This window comes from Urocitellus parryii, chromosome 6 (genome assembly GCF_045843805.1).
Source record: "Urocitellus parryii isolate mUroPar1 chromosome 6, mUroPar1.hap1, whole genome shotgun sequence".
In the NCBI taxonomy this organism is placed as follows: Eukaryota; Metazoa; Chordata; class Mammalia; order Rodentia; family Sciuridae; genus Urocitellus; species Urocitellus parryii.
Window position 1 is genome coordinate 174,010,307 of NC_135536.1, and position 17,983 is coordinate 174,028,289.

The following is a 17,983-nucleotide window of genomic DNA, read 5'->3' on the forward strand; positions in this document are numbered from 1 at the left end:
CCTAGGCTGAGGGAAAGACATTTCGGTATAAATCTAAACGTTCAGAGACACTGAAACCCCCAGTGAGGGGTTTGTGGATGGAGGTTTTGAAAGTCCAAGAGGAGAAGAAGCACGTGGAGTCGAGAACTCGGAGGAAATGCTGAACTTCAACAGGTGGATCTTCTCTTTGGAAAGGAAGGGTTTTTACAGAATGACTGCGCAGCCTTGTCCTTGAATCCCCACGTTGTGTCAACAGAGCTGCCCGGGAATCCCGTGGGCACCTGTTACCTGTGTGGGCACCGGGCGTGTTGGGCTTGGTCTGTGGGTTTGAATTGGTGCTTGTCCACCTTCTTCATCCCCTTTTCTGTTTGGAGAAGGAAACCTGGGAAGGGGCAGTGCTGCCTCCCACCCTAAAACTGGAAAAGTTCAAATACGCGTCTTCCTGTGTCACCTGAAGCAGGTTGTGAGCCATGGCCCCGGCCCAGCCACCCAGGGACCCCACCCTAACCTTTGAACCAGGTACCCAGGATCCCAGGAAGGGGATTAATGGGGTATTTACCTTAGCAAAGGCTCCAGAGTGAGGCCAGTGTCCAGGGGCAAATGAGGACAGGGATCAGTACAGTGTCATCGTACCCTCCCTGGACAGGACATACGGGTGATTTTTCACTCTGCTTTGTTTCCCCCGCCTCCCTGTCTCCCACCGCTATGCTGAGCCTAGCTCTGGGATTTCTCTGAACTTCAAACAGCCAAAGGATTTCCTTGGCTAAAAATCCTAATTGAGCCAGGTGTGGTAGTGCACACCTTAATCCCAGTGGCTTAGGAGGCTGAGACGGGAGGATCGCAAGTTTGAGGCCAGCCAGTTTGAGGGAGACCCTGCCTCACAATAAAAACATAAAAAGGACTGGGGGTATCCCTCAGTGGTAAATCCTCAGTACCCAAGGAGGAGGGAAATATGAATAGAGGCCGTGACCCTGAGCAAGTAGATTAGCCCATTTGAAGAAGATGATAACGTGTGTCTCATACTGTGACTTTCAAGTGATAAAGTGTCCACCGCAGGACTGGCAGGAAGTAGTCAATACATTGTAGTTATGATTTCTGTGTTTGGGGGTGAGGGAGGAGACCGGGCCTTGAACTGTCTTAGGGAAAATGCAGCTGGTTCTTCTGCGGGGTAGGGGTTTAGGGCTGGAGAAGAGGGGGGAGGTCTAGTGGGGGTGAAAGAGGAGCACTGGACCTGGAGCTACCAAGGTGGGACCTGTGAGCAGGGCTGGAGGCCCCAGGAGGGAACCTGAGCACATGCACGGGCCACCAGCAAGGCGGGGGCCAAAAACACAGTCAGAAAATCTAAAGCACCCCTGAACTTCAGCTTAGAGGAACGGTCTATACCGCTTCCCAGGAGCAAACTTTTATTTCAGAGTTGGGTGTTCTTACGTGGAGCTCAGCTTGGTAGGAGGTCACTACGGGTAGTGGAGAGGATGGGTTTGGTGTACAGTGGAGCTGACCAGCTCGGGGAGTCCGAGGGGGACACCATCCCTCAGTGTGAATGGGACAGGTGTCTGATTGAGTCCAAGACTGAGCAACTTACCCTGTGTCCTTCCACATGTCATTCAACATCTGCAGGACTCCGTATGGATTGAGACAACACAGAGAGTGAGCACAAGCCTATATTCTGAAGTTAGCCTCCTGGCTCTGTCGCCTTCTAAAAGTTACTTATCTTCTCTGAACCTGTTTTTTTTACCGGAGGCTTTTTACTTAACCTTTATGAACCTGTTATAAAATGGGAGTAACAATACTTTGAAGAGCTGATATGAGGATTAAATGAGTGAAAGCATATAAAGCACTTTGAATACCTGATTCTTGGAAGCTGTAATATAGTGTGTGTGGCTGTTATGCTAGATCAGAATCCCCCACCTGGAGATTCCAGGCATTCCTGACCACAGCTTTTCAATATTTCTTACACCCTCTGTGTTCACACAGATCTGCACAGAGAGCACCATGATGATTCAAAAAAAAAATGACCTTGACTGATAGAAGAAACCAAAAAAAGATGATCTGTTGAGGAGCATTTATGTGGGGGTGTCTGGGTTTACATTTGAATTATATTTTGTTCCTATGTCCTTGGCGTGTGTGTGTGTATGTGTGTGTGTAATTTTATGCACAGACGTGCATGCTCAAATTTTGTGTTTTCTGTGGATTTGTGTGTGTCATGTACATGTGTTTTGTGTGAGTCTGTGAGTGCACACCTGTTTATTATTTCATGCAGTTGGTGTGTAGATCCACAACCAGCATGTGAGTGTGTGCTTGTGTAATTTTTTAGTACCTATGTGAACACGTCTCTGCTCTCAGATCTTCTAATGCCACAGGGAAGAGCTCTGTGCAGCCCCCCACCCCCACACTCCCCACAGACTTCTGACTCCGTGACCCGGGAACATGGATTCCCTTATGGAGCTGGGAGATCTGGGCCAAGGCTAAGGGAAGTGGCCAAAGGAGGTGTGGGCAGCAGGGGCCAGGAGATAGGGAAGGAAGTGAGCTTTAGCCAGAGAGCCAGCTCGTCCTGTCATGGTGTCTCTGGGACCCGCCAAGATGAGGACAGACTGCAGCTTCCGACGGTAATGTCTCCCACACTGGTATAGCCTGGCCCGGCCGGGTCTGAAGGCGTGCACCACCCATACCCTCAGATCTGAGCAGCTGCCTCTTTTAATTGTTGGAAAGCCTCCCTCCCCGGCCTCCAGCCTCCAGGGCAGGGGAGGGGAGCCACCTAGCCTGCTCTCAGGGATGCTCCCAGCGAGTCAGCACCCCAGCCTTATTTCACGGATTCATTCCGCTAATCCATCAGGTTAGAAATATGACAAGAAGCTCCGTGCAGTGGTGCACGCCTGTGACCCCAGCAGCTGGAGAGGCTGGGGCAGTAGGATCACAAGTTCAAAGCCAGCCTCAGTAATGGCGGAAGTGCTAAGCAACTGTCTCTAAATAAAATACAAAATAGGACTGAGGGTGTGGCTCAGGGGTCGAGTGCCCCTGAGTTCAATTCCAGATATATATATGAATATGACAAGAAGGTAAAAGGAATAACTAAAATCACAGCCTCCTGCGGACTTCTGTGTATCACGTCATCTCCTCGCCTCCTAGGTGGGGTCTGGAGCTCAGGGAAGCAAACATGAGGCCCAGGTAACCTAAAGGTGTGGCAAGGACACTACAGAGGGGCTGGACAGTGGACCAGCATGTCCCCCTGCAGCCTGTTCCAGGCATTCCCCAAGAAATAAACAGAGGGGGAATATTTCCTCTAGGATTCTTTAAAATATTAAGGGAAATATGAAAAGTAACCACCACACCCAAATCTCAGGAAATGCTGCATTTATTTGTTAGTTTAAATCCCGGCTCTGAACCACCACTCGCAGAAGCTGGTGAGATGTCCGATGTCCGTTATTTTGGGGTCTCGTGCCTGATCCCACAGGACCTCATGTTCTAGGAAACGAGGAAGGACCTGGTCCTATCAGTAACGATGACCTTTGTTCCCCTAGCTTCTCATGGTCAGGACGCTGCTGATGAATTCCGCCAGCTGTTCACTGTGCAGTGCTGAATGGCTAGAGGATCGCTCTTCACCACGGTCATCTCCACCCACCAGACCAGCCATGGAGGCCTCTGATGCTTCTCTTCTCCACAGTGGTTACCTTCCAGGTTACCCCATCCACATTCCTGCCCCCTTGGGGTGCTTCATCAAACACCCTTCGAACCAAACCCCTATTTCCTCTCCCATTCCAAGGAGATCTGATCCCCTCCTCCCAGATGCCAGGACCTTCCTCTCTCCTGTCCTTGAAGAAAAAGAAAACCCTCCTTCTCCCAAGACAAGTTTCAATAGCCTCCTTGTTCCTAGGTTTTCCTAGCAAAAATTGGATAGCAGTCAGGGTTGGCTCCAGGAAAGCTCCCAAACACGTCTGCACCTGCTTTGAATTCTGCAGCAGGAAAAGAAGGCCAGGCTCAGAATGGAAAGTCCAGGCTTCCCCTCCAAAAACAGCATAGATAAATCTTTTTTTTTTTTTTTTTTGCTGATGCTTACTCAAGTAAAATGGAAATATATATATATATATATATATAACAAGCAATTAATTGCTACATTAAATTCTTTATACATCACCTTCCCACAATTTTTGTGTAAAAAATAAACTTACTACTTTATGTAGCTGACCCTATTAATATATCCTATCTTGCTCTTAAGAATACCAGACAGCCAGGCGTGGTGGCGCACACCTGTAAACCCAGCGGCTCAGGAGGCCGAGAAAGGAGGATCACAAGTTCAAAGCCAGCCTCTACAACAGCAAGGTGCTAAGCAACTCAGTGAGACCCTGTCTTTAAATAAAACACAAAACAGGGCTAAGGATGTGGCTCAGTGGTCGAGTAAGCCTGAGTTCAAACCCCAATACCAAAAAAAAAAAAAAAAAAAAAAAAACCACCGGTCAGTGAAAGAAGAGATCACCTCATTCCCAAGAGTGTGCCCTTCAGCCTCCTCATTAACAATCGAAGGACTGACCCGTGACCATGGACCTTTGCAGCAATGGATGAGACCCCCACTCCATCCCCACTGTCTTGTCCTTTCATTTCAATCTGTATTTTGGTAGCTCTGGCAGTTATTACATATCAAACACTTTTACTATTCCCATGAGAATGTATACCTACAAGGAGGAACTTTCTTATAAGATCATTTTTGCTATTTTAAGCAGAATTTTTGTCTCCTTAAGTCAATTACTCAACAAATACTGATTGAACACCAATATCTGCACCAAGGCTGTTCTGGGTACAGAAAATAAAGCAGTCATCTTCATGAAGATTGTCAGGAAGACAGACACTGAGCAAATTTGCTCTTTTGTGTATTGGAGACGGGGTCTCACTATGTGGCCCAGACCAGTCTCCAACTCCTGGGCTCCAGTGATCCTCCAACCTCAGCCTCCCGAGGAGCTGGAGCTGCAAGGTGCTCAGCATTGCACCCTCCTGGACAGATATTAAGTACAGGTGGCTGGGTGCTGCCAAGAAGTGCAGAATGCAGCTGGCAGGGTCGGGATTAGGGGGAGGAGTGACAGTGCCTGAGGAGTGACAGTTAAGGACACATTTGCACAACCCTGAGAGTGAGTGCCTCTTTGTGTGTGGCATCCCTGGCACCCCCTCTCCTGGCAATCAGAAAGGTCAAAGTGGGAGGGAAAACACTCTGCAGGAAGGCGAAGGCTCTGGGTGACAGTCCCTCTAGTGGTCATGTGCTGTGTCTTTGGACACTTGGCCTCATTCCATCTAGAAGTTACTCTCTGTTCTGTGGGTCTTGGTGGAAGAGAGGGCTGACCTTCCACCACAGGGAGCTCTGAAGGTGGATACTCTCTGGGGGGAGTTAGCAAACAAGTGTGTGCTCCTGGCTCAGCCAACGGGACGTTCCAGCAAAGGACTGAATCTCAAAGAGCTCAACCCAAATCTCAGGGGAACTGGGAAAGTACAGCAGCAACGGCAAGAGCCCAGGTGGGATGATGCCCGTGCCCAGGGCCAAGGTGGCAAAGCTGCTCTAGGACCTCTTCAGGCCAATACTGCTGCCCACTCTCCCTCAGTTCTTCCAATCAACTAGACTTCCAGTCGATTCTATGAGGCACACCATATCCTTCTAAGAAATAGCCTTTCTGCTTAGGTTGGTCCCTGATGAACTCTAATGTCACAAGCAATAAAAAATTCTAGGTGTTTCATTGTCAACTATGTTGCAGGAATGTTGCTGAATTCCAAAAGGATTGAAGGCTAGAAAGAGGGACCACCTAGCCAGGGACATTAGGGGAACAGCAACAAAACTCAGGGAAGGCCGGGACAAGAAAGGAGGAGAGGGGATGCTAGTGAGGGACAGAGAAGCCCCCAAACAGCAAGGCTCGCACAAAAACAGAGAAAGAGTCAAGGGGCCTCAGTGGCTCATGGGAGAAAACAAGAGGAAAGCATCGAAAGTCTCAGGCGTCGGGATGGGGTAGAGCTGCCACAAATTCTTGAATGGCTACCAAAGGACAGACGAACCTTCTCTGGGTCAATCAGTTGGAAAGAAGTTGATGTTTGAGAAGTCTTTTAAAGATGGAGCCGCCGGACTTGCTGATAGATTGAATTCAGTGAGCCCGAGCGAGGAGTCCAGGAAGCGGCCCTTGTTTGGAGAAACTGGGCCCGAGTTGGTACCACTCACCAAGACGGGAAGAAGAAAAGAGGTAACAAGGCTTGATGAGGTGAGGTCCCCACCAGGAGTTAGGAGGCACTGAATGGAGATGTCATTCAGGGGAGCAGATACGCCCGTCCAGGGGTGATAGACAGCTTGGAAGGGGAGACATGAATGTGAAAGTGATGGGTCTATAGAGAGTATTCAAGGTATCTACTAAAAAAAAAAAAAAGGAGCAGGCAGAGAAAAGAAAAGACATATAAACAAGGCCTGGCATTTGGGAAGGGAAGGCTGAAAAGCAATAGCCACATATCAAAACGGAGGATGTAGTACCTTAGAAGTCAACAGAAGAAAGCATTTCAGGGGCTGGGGATGTGGCTCAAGTGGTAGAGCGCTCACCTAGCATGCATGAGGCACTGGGCTCGATTCTCAGCACCACATAAATGTAAAATAAAGATATTGTGTCCACCTAAAACTAAAAAATTTTTTTTTAAAAAAAAGAAAGCATTTGAATGAGGATATCGTGGTCCACACGTCAAGTACTTGCTCAGAATCAATTAGAGGAAAACGAGGGACCCTTCTGGGATTGGCAGTGCGGGAGCTGGCTGGGAAGCTTCATGGGAGAACTTTCAGCGTCACATGAAGCGCAGCTGGGCAAGCTGGAGAAACAATTGAGAAACTTAAAATGGATAAAGCAATGACACACCTTTTAAGGTTTTCTTTGAAGATCTACAAAGAAGTGAGGCTCTGTCCAGGGAGAGAAGTGGAATTGGGAGATGTATTAAAGCAGGGAAGAGGGTATTCGATTTTCTTGTTTTGGGTATGAGTGAAATGGTCTGGCACAGAAGAGAAAAATGAAGAGGATCACAGAAGGTGAGGTGGTGGACCCAGCCTAATTCCATTTTAAGATTGGGAGCCATCTCGTCACAAAGTCATGAAAAGTCAGTTTCTGTTTTACTATAAATTACTGTGATTTCTGAACTTGTTTGGAATTCCTGCCTGTGCCTTGAACTCACTCGTGCCTGGCTCCCCCTGACCAGATAACAACCCTCTCTGACCTCAGTGGCACCTCATAAATTCTGATGCTGGGATCTGAATTTACTCCCCACCTTGAACTATCAAGCCATGTAGATCATTAACCTGTTATCTGCCTTTGTATTGTGCTTGTCAACATCCTGCTATCTGTAAGCTCTCAAGACACCCTCCTTTGCAACTTTTTGTGCTTTATTATAAAGCCCTGTCCCTGGAAAGCTGGGGGACCGATCTCTAGCCCAGGATTTCGGGTGAGACAGTCGCTGGCCAGCCTTTGTGTACACAAATACAAGCTTGCTTTAATTTGATTTCACATTGGAGTCGGTGATCTTTTCTTTGTGTTGGGATTCAACAGAGGTCCTGGAGTAGGAAGGGGAGATGGGGTGTGGGCTTGTTTCTCAGGATGGATGTTCTTTAGTTGGAAACAAAAGCAAGACAAGAGTTACAGACAGATGCAGGGGAGCATAGGCTTAGTAAAGAGATTATGCATTTGCTTCTGGTGGTTTCTATACTCTTGAGAGTGATATTTTAGAGGGAGAGAGTGATAGAAGATTGAGAAGAGGGGAAAATCATAGAATAGCCATTTCAGAGAGTGAGAAATGAAGCTTAAAGAGAAGCAGGAGACGGATCAGGCAGAGTTGAGGCCCTCAACTTGAAGGCAAGGGGGGCTATTCTTTCATGGTTAGGAATTTGAGATTGACACCATGCAGAGAGGGGAGAGAGAGGCCACAAAGCAGATTGTGATACGGAAGCCGGGTGGGGCAAAATGGAGGGTGAGATAATTAGAGGAAAAGTATGGGGTCGGGGGCCTCAGATCAATTCTAAGAGGGATTGACTGTGGAAATTAAGAGTTGGAAGCAAAATGGGAAGGAGGATCCTAATTTTTTACAGGCAGAGAACTGCTAGGCAGGGCCTGAAATGATAAAATTGGGGGATGAGATCAACCTAGATTCAATTTGCATTTATCAACAACCATAGGTAGCTGGATGCAGTGGTGCACGCCTGAAATCCCAACAAGTCAGAGGCTAAAGCAGGAGGATCACAAGTTTGAGGCCAGCCTCAGCAACTTAGTAAGCCCCTGTCTCAAAATAAAAGGGATTGAGGATGTCATTTAGTGGTAAAATGTCCTTGGGTTCAATCCCCAGTAAAACAAGAAGATGGAGGAGGAGGGGGAAAAGGAGGAGGAAGAGAAAATGTACGCTAGATTCTAAGCTGGGCATTTTCCTATCTGCTCTCTCCTTAAAGCCTCATGACAGCCTGTGCCTTGAGTAGAACAGGCCCCCAGTTTGGAGATGAAAAAAAATAAAGCAAATAGGGTTAGGTGGCTCACCCAGGGTCCTGCAGCTGACACGAGAGGATTTGAACCCAGATCTTCTGATCCTGAACTTAACACCCTCCCCTCGGCAGCTTCCAGAGGCGGGCAGGGGGTGCCAGAGCCGAACAGTAAGGCTCAAAAAGCTCTCATACCAGAGGGCTGGATAGGAGAGGGGCGTTCAGGATGAAACTTCCCGGCCCACGGTGAGGAATCCAGTTCTTTCTGGTTGGTCTGATAAAGGTTGGAGATACTGGGGCCATGATGACCCAGATCATGGGGTGAAAAGTGGCCAAATTCCTATTTTTTTTTTTTTCAGTTCAGGATCAATCCTGGAAAGGAACTATCCTATGGTCCAGTGTCTGGTGACCCAATTAGAGGGGAAAAAAAAAAAAGATGGAGCCCAGGACCTGGTCCCAGCTCCCTCCAGGGTGAGGAGATGTGTCAGAGGCAGGATTCTGGAGTCCCTGGAGGGACGAATTGCCCATATGATCAGGAGAAAAGTGAGGCCGTTGTTGGAGAAGCAGAGAGAAGGAGTGGGCCAAGAATGAGTTCTGGGGCTGGAGCTGGGGCTCAGAGGTAGAGGGCCTGCCTACCTTGCGTGAGGCACTGGGCTGGATCCTCAGCACCACATAAAAATAAAATGAAGACATTGTCTCCACCTATAGCTAAAAAATAAATATTTTTAAAATTAGTTTTGTGTTCACCCTGGATTCTTGCTTGCCTCTTTGACTCCCCTGAAATACCCAGGGATTTGGGTCTACAGCCTGCCTCAGCCTAACGTCTCTAGACTCTAACCACATGTAGCTATATATTTAAACATAGATTACATTAAATTAACTTAAAAATCCAGTTCCCCAGTCACACTACCATATTTCAAGTGTTCAGCAGCTACATGCAGCTGACTAGTAGCTATCATATTGGACAACCAAACCTGGAACATTTTCATCATCTAGAAGGTTCTATGGGTGTTAGTCTAGAAGAAAAAAAAGAATTAAATGAATACGATGAATATTCCTTATTAATATCCTGTGGACCAACTAGGGGCTGGCAGGTTGGGAATTATTGCCAAAGGATAAGACTATTACTACGTACTGTTTCATCCTGTTCTTTCCAACACACACACACACACATTTTCCTTCTCCGTCTCCAAGTTGAACTAGATGGAACTGTCAGTCAGAAACAGGGAACAGCCATGAATGATTTAATAGAACTGTGGTTTCCAATGCTCCTGAGACTCAAGGTCGGAAGAGAGTCAGTTGCAGAAGTTAATTTTTGGTTCCCAACTGGTTCTTTAAGGTCTTCGGTTTAAATCGGACATACTTGGGGTGCACACAGCACTTACCCTCTTCTTTGCACAATATATAGAATACTTCACTGTCTTTACAGTTCTCTCTGCACCTGCCAAATGTACTCCAACACTTCTTGACTGAAAGCCAAAGGGAGAGAGGGAGCAGGGTTAGACCTGAAGAAAGCAAAGGGTTGGAGAGGGAGAAGCTAAATTCCAGGACAGGAAAGAGCACTGAGGGTGTAGCGGCACCTGCTCCTCCGCAGAAAATCTTCACGGAGCTTCTCCAGAAACCTTCACTATAATTGATCTTCGGACTATCAGCCTATTTCCTGTCTTACTTGGCCGCCATCCTCGAAGAGATCAGCCCCCAGGTGCTGAAGGCCCCTTTCCTAGGGTAAAGGAAACACACTTTTGCAGAAGTGTGTTTGCAAACGCAGAGAGTGAGAGGAAAAACAGATTCTTTTAACTAGGCCTCTGACCTTGGGCCTGAGCTTTGGAGATGTTTACATTTCAAAGAGAAGAGAAGAGGTTGCAAATTGGGCTCCATGGTAACAGCTGGCAGTGGGAGGGAAGAAAGGGGAGAAGAAGCTCTCTCCCTCTCCCGCGCTGTCCTTGAAGGGTTAACTTGCCCAGAATAGCGAAAGAAAAAGCTGCTTTTGTGTGAATTTCTGCAGACTGTGAACTTCTGAGCCCCTCCACCTACAAGCCGGGTATAAAGTTCTAAAACTGCCTGAACTCGGGGTTTGGGGGGATTTATTGATTACAGCGAAAGCTTTGCCCTATAGCCAAATAAACCTGATTCCTGTCCCTGGTGTCTTGCCTCATCTGTCCCCTGTAACAAGAGAAATAAGATCTGTGGGGTAGAAGCCCATATGAAAATACCAAGGTTTAAATGAGATCATAGATCTCTGTCCGTCCCTTCTCCACTCTGTCCTCTCCAGTCCCTTTCCACTCAGGCTTCCCCTCCTTGGACAGCTCCCTTGGGAGAGGCAAGAGGACCCCTTTTCTCCGGGGTTTAATCTCCCCCATATTATACGATTCCCAGTTACTAATATCAAACAGCCACAGTCACCCCCTGCCCTTTGGCACCTCCACTGGTTGTACTAATGAAAAGGAGCAGGAACCTGAGATGAACCCAGTGGAACAAATGTGAGTCCTCTCTGACATCCATAAAACTCCCGAGAATTTCTCACTCCCTTCTCTACAACATCCTGGGACTTCTCACTGGCCTTAACCAGTCAAGAGAATTGGGAACCACTTTGGAGAGAAACCAATAACCTAAAGTAGCCCCGACAATTTGGACCTGCATGAAAAAGTAGAATCAGAATCTTCAAATACTTAGAATTTAGGAGACAACAACTTAGAATGTTGTTCGTGGAGACAAGAGTAGATCAAAATTCAGATCCTCTGAAAGAATGTATTGGGAAAGCCACCACGTTCTCTATACCCCATACCTCCGTCTCTCTCTTTGACCCCAACCATATCCCTGGGTCATCAAGTTCAACTTATTCAGAGCCAATCAGAGAAAGGTGGTCAGAGGGGTCAAATAATGAGAGATGGAAAAATATTTGGTGCTAAGAACTAAAACTTCCCTTAAGACTGTCCAACAGCCTCCACGGAGCCTGCCAGACCACGCTCCCGGCCTCAGCCGTCAGAACCCCCAAGGTTCCCTGAACATGCATCAGGTCCCCAGACACACACCCCCTGGGAGAGAGCCTAGTTACCTCGGGCACCCTGGGCCAGGAGCCCCATGACCGTCAGAAACAGGAAGAGGAGCTGCATGAGTGGCCGGAGCTGCAGAAGGGATAGAAGCTTATAGACTGCAGAGCAAGCAGAAGTCTCCATCCTGGGCAGTCCAGGCTGGTATTTATTGCCCTGAAGAGTGTGGAGATCCATGATCAGTGAACCAAAAAAAGGAACAGTCATTAGAGACCAGACGACCAGGCGAGCGATCAATCACACTCGGTGGGCAGGCCAGGAGAGAGGGAGGGAGGGAGGTTAACGAGAGGGCAACTTAGCCTCTGAAGAGTTTTATAATACAGCTCAGAAGAATGAGAAGGGTACAAATGGTTTTGTTCTTTTGGGTACCAGGGATTGAACTCAGGGCCACTCGAACACTGAGCCACATCCCCAGCTCTATTTTATATTTTATTTAGAGACAGGGTCTCACTGAGTTGCTTAGAGCCTCACTTTTGCTGAGGCTGGCTTTGAACCCTTGATCCTCCTGCCTCAGCCTCTAGAGCTGCTGGGATTACAAGCGTGCACCACGGCTCCTGGCCCAAATGTGTTCATTATTAATTGATTCTGATTAATGAAGAGAGAAACACCAAGTAAGACTGAAAAGAAGTGAGACTTCTGTGTGCCTTGGGTTCTTTTCAGTAAAGTGGACATCTTTAGCTGTCCCATATATTGGTGGCTCATTGTAAGGATATAAAAGACAGAAGCAAAGGAAAGTTCCTTGATAGCTCTGGGGCTGTCACCAATGGAAAAGAGACTGTCAGCATTCACAGAATGCAATGAACAAGAAAGCCACAGCCTTGCCTTTAGCAGATCATGTTTAATAGGAACAGGTAGCATCCTCCCTGATGGCAAGAAAACCAATACGACAACCGCAGTATTTCTAAATCCACGTACAGTGGATTGCAACCTTGACCCCAATTCTTCAGTCACGCTTGAATCCACATCCCGGGAGGAATGTATTTCACTATCCTTTTACTGGAGTCTTTGCATATGACCTGCTTTGCCCACCAGAGGGCCCAAGGGACATTAGTTCTGAGCCCAGCCATAACAAGTGATGTTCTCACTAGCCCTTCCGTGCCTCTGCGGTCAATGTGAGAGAAGCCCGTGTCTGAAGAGGATGCATGGGGCAGAGCCTCTCCAATGGCCCACAGATTGACACAGAGAGAGAGAGAGCTGCCCTGGCCAAGCCAGCCTCAAAGAGCAAGCCAGCCAAACCCCTGCTACCTGCTGACACTGAGTGACAGTAAAGGATCGCTATTTTAAGCCTCTGAGTTTGGGAGTGAAATGTAGTATTACATGGTAATGGCTAGCTACTACCTAAGGCTGGCAGAGAGATCGGAAAAGAGTCGAGTGCCTTTTAGCAAAATAATGGCAATGTCTATCATTTCCAAGACATGCTACCAAGAGAAATACCTTCTTCCTGACATGGAGTAAGATTTATGTCTCCAAGAAAAATTAATGCTGTAGACTGAAGGTCAACAATTTTTTTTTTTTTTTTTTTTTGGTCAAGGGCCGATGACATGCTTCAGGGTTTGCAGACCATATTGTTTATCTCAGCTACTCACCTGTGCAGTAGTGGCACCAAAGCAGCTGTAGACGGTATGTAAACAAAAGGCTGTGAATTAATCCCAATAAAACTTGAGTGATAGACAGTGAAATTTGAATTTCATATTATTTATGCATATCACTAATTATTATTCTTCTTAGGTTTTTCAACTACTTAAAAATGTACAAACCATACACAATGGAATATTACTCAGCGATAAAAGAGAATAAAATCATGGCATTTGCAGGTAAATGGATGGCACTGGAGAAGATAATGCTAAGTGAAGTAAGCCAATCCCAAATAACCAAATACTGAATGTTTTCTTGGATATAAGGAGGCTGATTCTTAGTGGGGTAGGGAGAGGGAACATAGAAGGAATAGACGAACTCTAGATAGGTCAGAGGGGTGAGAGGGGAAGAGAGGGGGCATGGGGTTGGAAATGATGGTGGAACGTGATGATTATTATTATCCAGAGTACATGAATGAAGACACGAATTGGTGTGAGTATACTTTGTATACAACCAGAGATATGAAAAATTGTGCTCTATATGTGTCATAAGAATTGTAATGCATTCTGCTGTCATATATAAATTTTAAAAAAGAAACTAAAAAAATATACAAACCATTGTTAACTCAGGAATCACACAAACTCAGGTGTCAGAATGGATCTAGACTGGCACACTTTTGAAATGTGAAAACTGTCAAATATTTGGTAATAATGTCAAATGACATTATTCTAAGAATAGTCAGACGCCGCTGGTGGAGTGTGGATCAGAGCTGCGAGGACTGTGACTCTCATGAGGGTTCAGGGCTCCTCCGTTGCTGGGAGTTTAAGAATGCTCTAAGTAGGGAGAGGAACCAGATTGCAGCCAGAAGCCTCTAGCAAGAAAGCATTTCAGGGAGACTACCTAAGGAGAGCCCAGTAATACCTTGTGAATTCTCATTTTATTCTAAATACATTTATCCACTTTTGTACCTAATTCTGTATTCTTCTTTAAAAAGAATCTAAACATGATGATTGTGTCAGACACCAGGATCTTCCTTTGAGAGGGAGATAGCCTTCCGGGAAGAATCTAATGACACTTAGTCCAATTTAGGTAAGCATTTTATTCTGATTCAAAGTTCCACTTTAAGTATATATACCAAAGAAATCCCCATGTGTCCACTAGGGAAATGTTATACATTTAGACATCTTATAGATGTCTGTTAAGTTGGGGGCTGTGGGGCACACCTGTCAACCCAGCAACTTGGGAGGTTGAGGCAGGAGGATTACAAATTCAAGGTCAGCCTAGGCAAGTTAGTGAGACCGTGTCTCAAAATAAAAAACAAAAAGGGGTAGGAATGTAGATCAGCAGTTAAAGTGTCCCTGAGTTCAATCCCATGTGTGTGTGTGTGTGTGTGTGTGTGTGTGTATAATTTTTTTAATGTCTGTTAAAGCAAACTTCATAGTGTCAGGAAATTGAAGATGACCTAGATTTCATCTGCAAATTGGAAGGTAAATTGTGATGGATGCAGTTGGGTAAGGTAGCACACACCTTTGATCTCAGCAACTCAGGAGGCTGAGGCAGGAGGATCTCAAGTTCAAGGACAGCCTAGGAAACTTAATGAGACCCTGTCTCAAAAATAAAAAAGGGCTGGGGATGTAGCTCAGTGGTAGAGCATCCCTGGGTTAAATCCCCAGTACCACACACAAAAATAAATAAATAAATAAATAAAAATAAGTGCTGCTTACACACATCATGGAGTGTTCTGCAGCATCAACAAGCTGGAGAATTAGATATACATGAACAAACATAGATCGACATTAATAACTATTGCTGACTGCAATGGTATGACCATGCAGGAAAACAGCTTGACGGTTTGGTATAAAGTTAACCATAAGTCTACCATACAGCCCAGGAATTTGTTCGAATGCATTTATCCAAGAGAATGAAGACCTCTGTCCACACCAAAACTTAGGTTTCCATTGCAGCTGTATTCTTCATAAGTGGAAACAACCTAAATATCCATCAACTAGTAAGCAAATAGGTCGTAGTGTAGCCATGCAATAAACTAATATCCAGCAAACAGGAATTAACTACTGCTTCACTCTATATAAATGCCTCTAAAAGCATTAGACTGAGTGAAAGAAGCCAGACCAAAAGAGAACATGTGGAATAGGTCCATTTATATGAACCTTTATAAAATGTCATTCTGATCCACAGTGACAAAACCTTAACAGTGCTTGCCTGGGGCCAGTGGGAGGAGATGGGCATTGACTGAGATGGGTCCAGTGATGAAAGTGCTTTCTTGGTACCCAGGGATCAAAGTCCATCATCAATTTCACGGTTAAAATGTTATTTTATGTAAATCACATCTCAAGAAAGTTGACTTGGTAAAAGCTTGTACTGATATATACATATAATATAGGGTACACGTTAAAACATCCAAAGAGGTGTCTGTGGAAGACGCATGAGGGTTGATAATGAGTGGAGAGCCAATAAATCAGTTAAGTAAAACAACAGGAGGACCTTGCATAACACCAATAGGATAAATTTGCCATAGATAATTAACTCACCCCCTACATCAGAGGACACAAGAGAGAAAAAGTGTTCTATTGACAAGAGACTCACTTCTAAGGATGACTAGGGAGGAATCAGCCCCCTGGAATGGAACCTTCCAGAAAAGGCTGCAGAGAAGCTGAGATACCCTTGGAAGGAAGGAAGGAAAGAAGGGGAGAGGGAGGAAGGGAGGTAGGAGGGAAGGAGGGATGGAGGAATGGAGCCACAGGAAGGAGGGAGGGCAGAAGAGAAGAGAAGGAGGGAGGGAGGGAGATTGAAGAGCCCTATCATAAGCCCTTGCATTTGTTTTAGAGGTGCTGACTAGCAAAATAAGCTTCCAAAATAAAAGAATGACCTGAATCCTCTGTGTTTATTACTGATGGGAATCCACAGCAGTGTTCAGCAGTACAGAGCATGCTCTTAAAATACCCTCTCCCTCTCTGGCACAAGAGACTATGAGACAAAATGTCCTGATGACTCTGCAGACTAAAGAGAGACTCCCCTACGCGTGAATTATCTCCATCTGCGTCTCTCAGGTATCTGCCACTTTTAATGGTCCAGGAGATGGGACCTCCTGACATGGCGGTGGTAGATTCTAAGCCCATCAGTGAGGGCAAGCACACAGGCAAGGCTTTAATGGAAGCCGGCAGAGGCAGGGGAGTTCTCCTAGAGGAGAAGGGGGGAAATCAGGTTGGTCCCCATAAATGAAGGGGGGACACTCTTGCCCCTCCCAGGCACACTGTGCCCAGAGTTTTGAGTCTTTCTTTCACTTTATTTTAAATAAAATTCCTACCTGCTTGCTTTAAAAAAAAAAAAAAAAGAGGAGAGCTTCTACCCATGTTCAGGGGATTGCAAGGGTGGGATCTTTCCACTGGTCGGGCATTGTGCAACCGTCCTGGCCTTGAAGAGTGGACGGTTAGTCGGTGCCAGGAACTGTTGCATTCCCTCTATGCATGCCACTGTCCCACACTAACATCCTGGCCTGGGATAAGGCCAGGCTTTTGTAGCTGAGAGAGCACTCAGGTGGGGTGGAAGAAAACGTATACCATGATTTTAACCAGTGATGGGTGAAGGGTAGTCCCCACCATTCTCACCTCACCTTGTTTATTCTTAGAGACTTTATAGTAAAGCCATCTGGCTTTCATGATGCACCTCGTGTCTGGTGGATAAGATTGTTGAGGGGCCTAGGGAGGGGCGTGCATGCCATAGTCCTAGTGGGTAATAGATCATGAGTTAAGACCTTGGGAATGTACCTGCCCTCTATCCTCATAACGGTCCCTGTCCCTTTAAAGTTCATCTTCTCTTCTTACTATACAGAAATGGCTCAGAGTGGGATTTTAAATCTTTGTGTTAGTGACTAGAATACACTTGTATTTGAATTGTTTTTATATTTGAATCAGACAGCTTCTTGTTCTAAGTAATAACTCCTAAGTTATTGGAACTAAGGACAAAAATAGCCTATTATTGTTATCTGGGGTAACACTTTGTTTTCCAGATTCATGAGAAGAACCCAGTGGATTTTCTTTGTCATTTATTTATATCACAGAAGATGAATATGAAGATTGCTATTTAAGATTAGTAGCCAGGCGCAGGCGCACACTTGTAATTCCAGCAGCTCCGGAGGCTGAGGCAGGAGGATTGTGGGTTCAAAGTGAGACCTTGTCTCTAAATAAAATACAAAATAGGGGTGGGGATGTGAGTCACTGATTGAGGGCCCCTGAATTCAATCCCTGGTACCCCTCCCCCACCCTCCAAAAAAGAATAGTAGACCATGTCTGAGGTTTTACAAAGGAATTTGGAATTTATTCAATAAATTTGCAATATATTCAGCTATGTTTCTGTACAGTAAGTGCTGTACTACAGAAGGGAAGAAAAACTTGGATTGAAACCCCTGTTCTGCCATGTGTCAGCTATATGGGCTTGGATGTGTGGTTCAACTTTTATAAGCTTCATTTTCTTCTATATTAAAAAACCCCAAAGGGGGCTGGGGATGTGGCTCAAGCGGTAGTGCGCTCGCCTGGCATGCGTGCGGCCTGGGTTCGATCCTCAGCACCACATACCAACAAGGATGTTGTGTCCGCCAAGAACTAAAAAATAAATATTAAAAATTCTCTCTCTCTCTCTCACTCTCTCTCCTCTCTCACTCTCTCTTAAAAAAAAAAAACCCAAGACAGTGCAATGGCACACGCCTGTAATCCCAGCAGCTTGGGAGGCTGAGGCAGGAGAAACACAAGTTTGAGGCCAGTAGCCTGGCTCTGGGGCCAATCCAATACGCATCGCCCATTCTGCAGTGGCTTGGTCCCCCTCTCAACACGGTTTCTCAGCTCTGGCCTAGGAGAAGAGAAGGTGGTCCCTGAGATCCAGACTTAGAGGCATGACTGACCTC